Raw genomic sequence first — 4,890 nt, forward strand, 5'->3', positions numbered from 1 at the left:
CACTGGGTTGAAAGCCACAAACAAAATCAGGTCCTCATTTTGGAAGATGCAACTAACATCACTGGGTGCGTTGTGCTGGGTTCTGGGCCGCTATGCAATCTGCATGCCCAGATTTATTCCAACAAGGAGACTATGAACGTTACCTGCTGGCTGCTACACCTGCACAGAGGGTTTAAAGAACATGGCCAGGGTCACACCGCCAGCACCTGGCATGCCCCAGGTCTTATGACTCCAGGCTGCTTTTACTCCTCACCACCCAGTTTGCTCTCCAGGCGTGGGTGTGAATCAGCTCACACCGAGGCAAGAAAAGCTGTTTCGCCCAGGCCAGTTCTTTGCCAAAATCTGTCTTTACACCCATCACAGGACAGGGAAGGAGCCCGCTAGAGTTGAGCCAGTAACCACAGTGGGCCACGCTGTTGGGCAATGAATTTGTTTGAATTGTTGAAGATTCCCAGACCCTTAGTATAGAAAAGTGCTCATATCAGTAGTGTACAGCTTGGCGAATTTTCAGACTGATCACACCAGCATACTCACTAGTAGCTTTGGTTTGTGCTTCCTTCTAAGCTTGAGGTCACCTATGGATAACCCCTCTCCTGACTTCTGACACCAAAGAGTAGTTTTCTCCACTTTTGCACTTTTTTTTTTTCTTTTTGGTGGCTGGCCAGTATGGGGATCTGAACCCTTGATCTTGGTATTATCAACACCATGGTCTAACCATGAGCTAACTGGCCAGCCCTCATTTTTATGTCTATTGGAAAGAGTCCTAAATATAGGATTTCTGGGCTAAAGTGTCTGTGGGGTTTTTTTGTTTGTTTGTTTGTTTGGTTGGTTGGTTGGTTGGTTGGTTGGTTTACTGTTGTTTTGGAAATAGAACCTGCACATTGTTAAAAATTTCTTTTCATGAGCTTCACAAAGGTACAAAAATTCTCTTTCATCTTTACCCTCCAGGGGGCTATGAGGCTTGTTCTCTCCTGTATTAGTGCATTTCTGTTGCTTATAACAAAATACCTGGAACTGGGTAATTCGTAAGAAAACAAAATTTGTTGCTACAGTTTCAGAGGCAGGGAAGTCCAATGTCCAAGGAACACATCTGGTGAGAATCTTCTTGGTGGTGGGTTTACAGCAATGCAGGGGTCTCACATGGTAGAAAATGGTGGAGCAGAGAGAGAGAACCTCTCATGTGCTCTCCTTTTAAAGCCCTCAGAACCACGTCCACAACCACCATTAAATCATCAATTTAATCACCTTTTCAAGGCCCCACCTTTCAATGACTGTAATAAGATTTCCCTCCCTCTTAACACCGTTACAGTGGGTACCAAGCCTCCAACACATTAAACTTCGGGAGGACACAATTCAATCCACTGCGGAGTTCTTTTGTCAGCAGAGGAAGCACACCATTGTTATGGCAGAAGGTAAAAATCAGCCTTCCTGATTCTTTTGCTCAACCAAAGGAAGCAAATTCTCCCTTTGTGGTCCTTCCTAAGAAAAATGCTCTCTAAAAAAGATTTTGTCTCATTCATTCCATCAATCAGTACTCACTGGGCACCTACTAGGTGCTTACCAGGAGCTAGGTTCTAGTGGAAGGAAGATACAGTCTACCTCCAGGAACTCAGAGAATAGTGGGGAAGAAAGATACTGATAAAATAGTCATACAATGACATTGAAGAAAAGACATGAGAAGTACTGAGGCCCCAGAGCAGGGAGTATATGTTCTAATCAGAGAGATGGGGAAGGCTTCCCTTGGAAAGAGAGGGGTGAGCTGAGGTCTGAAGGATGAGTAGGAGTTGCCTTTCTCAGGTAAAGATGGAAAGGTAGAGTGTTTCAGCCTGGGAGACTGCAGGTGTAAAGGGCTGTGGCAGGGGGGAAGAAGGCAAGGACAAGGGGACTGAAAGAAAGTTAATTTGAAAACCTTGTGTCTGATAACGGGTCAATATCCAGAGTATATAAAGAATTCCTGCAGCTCAAAACAACAAAAAACAAAAAAGAAAAACAAAACAAAAAAACAAAAACCCCCAAAACAAAACAAAAGAAAAAACAAACAACAAAAAACAAGCAACCTGACTTAAAAACGGGCAAAGGACTTGAATAGACATTTCTCCAAAGAAGTTAAGCAAATAGCCAATAAGCACATGAAAATATGCTCAGCATCACTAATCATAAGGGAAATGCAAATCGTAACCATAGTGAGATACCACTTCACACCCGTTAGCATGGCTATTACTGAAAACAAAACAAAACAAAACAAAATAACAAGTACTGATGAGGATGTGGAGAAACTGGAAATTCTTGTTGATTGCTGGTGGGATCATACAATAGTGCAGCCCCTATAGAAAACAGTCTGGCAGTTCCTCAAAAAAATTAAATATAGAATTTCCATAGGCTCCAGCAATTTTATTTCTGGGTATAAATACAAGAGAAGTGAAGGTGGGGAATCAAACAGCCCTGTACAGCCTTGTTTGTAGCACAGTTATTCACAAAAGCCAAAAAGTAGAAGCAACCCAAGTGTCCATTGACAGGAGATGGATAAACACAATGAGACATATACATCCAACAGAGTATTATTCATTTTTAAACACGAAGGAGGCCGGTTAGCTTACTCGGTAGAGTGTGGTGCTGATAATACCAAGGTAAAGGTTTCAGATCTCCATACCAGCCAGCTGCCAATAAAAATAAATGAAACTAAATAAAGGAAATAGGACACATGCTACAACATGGCTGAACCTTGAGGACATTATCCAGCTGAGTGAAATTAACCAGTCACAAAAGACAAACACTGTATGATTCCACTTATATGAGGCACCTAGAGTAGTCACAATCGTAGAGACCGAAAGCAGAACTGTGGTTCCCAGAGGGTGGGGAGAGGGATGGGGAGTGAGTGTTTAATGGGGACAGAGTTTCAGTTTGGGAAGATGAAAAAGTTCTGGAGACGGATGGTGGTGAGGGTCACACAACGATGTGAATGGACTTAACGCCACAGAACTGTACACGTAAAAAAGGGTAAGATGGTGAATGTTGTGTTATATATATTTCATCACAGTTAAAAATAAACAAAAAAGAGAGTCAGAGAGCCGGGCTGAGTTGAGGCCAAAGAGGTGGGAGGCTGGGCCCAGCCACGCAGCCTGTAGACCACGTCAGGTGGTTTGGTCTTTGTCCTGAGAACCTTGGGGCGTCAGGAGGGGTTTTAAGCAGGGGTGGCATGAACACTCCTTCTGTGTGGAGAATGGGTATGGGAGGGCCAGGCAGATGTAAAGAGACTCAGGGGGCAGGTGCAGAGTCCTGGCGAGACCAAGCGCTGGTGATGGGCAGGAGGGGAGGGGGTAGGACCGAGAGATATTTGGGAGGAAAAATCAATAGGACCTGATGGAGGATGTCACATGGGTGACTGGGGCGAGGAAGGTGTCTACAAGATTCCTAGATAACTCCCAGGAGTCCCTGGGAGACCTCTAGTCCGAGATCTTTTTAAGTGCCCTGTCTAGGTCGTAGTGCAAATGTAAACTTACATTTTGTCTTTCCAAGAAGAAATTTGGGCACTGCAGCCCCACACCCATCTGCATACACCCTCCTGGGTGGGGTACATCGGGGGACCCGGAGAGTTCAAGCTCTGATTGGCTGTCACCTCACTTAAATACTCACTTGCCTTTCCCCACTGAGTTCCATGTGTTTCTTCCAGACTGCGAGGTCTAGCCAGCCTCACAAATGAGCACGTGGCATGTTAGAGGATGAACAAAACCAATGCCATTTTGTACCCGCATGCCACGTTGACTCCTGCTCAACCTCATTCCTTTGCTTCACTGACCAGTTACACCGTCAAATGTAACGGAACTTAGGTTTCAGGGAGTGAATGATTTATTACAGCAGGTGGCATTAGTGGTCTGAGCACAGCCATTACAAAACTCCTCTCCCCCAACCCTCAACCATGTAAGCCCTCACCTTCACACCTAACCACAAATGAGATCTGATGGTATCCTCAGCTTCTGAGTAGGGGGCAGGTAGCCCATACCTGCGTGGGATCTCAGGACAAATAAGAATATCCAGATACTAGGCAGCCAGAAACAGCAAATACTCACCAGAAGCTCTAATCCTTCACCAGCAACCCTTGACAGTTCTTCCTGCAGTGAGAGAAGATAGGTTACCTGGTTATCATTCTTAGCTCTTAATCCAGCATGAAAATTGGCTTGTCTGGGCAAAATGGATGAATGGCACCTTACAGAACTGATTTAATCCTGGGCATTCGTTTATTTGAGAGGGAAAAAAAAAAAACACAGTGCTCACTGTTCATTTCCAATCATGTTAATTGGCTTCTGGCTCTGACTAGCCACTCAATGAATGTCCCAGTGATGAGTCTGTCCTGGAATTGTCTGAAATCAGGACAGGACTGAGCAGTGCCAAGTAACCACTGCTGCCTAAGGGAAGGGGATAGCAGATTCTCTAGGAAGCCAAGAACACCACTTGGAATGGCATGGTGGCCTCTTCTACATGAATAGCCAAGTCTTTTTAAAAATGTTTCCAAGCATTTTATTTCCAGACTTAAAATTGTGTAGCTTTTAAAATTATGGATCCTTTTAAGTCTAACACATTGGCTGGTTTTTGGCGGGGGGCGCATTTCATCATAAATATTCATTTATCAACATCAAATCACAGGCAACGTACACAACATCCCCAAATCCTGCCATTCTGTAATGCAAAATGAATGAAGGCATGTGTGTTAATAGATATGGATTGGTAATATACGTGCTCAATTTTGCTAAATAAAGTATTCTTTTTCTCTAGATGCATGTGAATAAATTGAAAATATCAGCTTGGATAATGAGCAAACAGGCAATAGCCAGGTCTTGAAACAAGGGTTTGGACACGGGCTTCAGCCTGGAGCCAGGGGGCGGCGGGGGGGGG

This window comes from Galeopterus variegatus, unplaced genomic scaffold (assembly GCF_000696425.1).
Source record: "Galeopterus variegatus unplaced genomic scaffold, G_variegatus-3.0.2 Scaffold466, whole genome shotgun sequence".
Classification (NCBI taxonomy): Eukaryota; Metazoa; Chordata; class Mammalia; order Dermoptera; family Cynocephalidae; genus Galeopterus; species Galeopterus variegatus.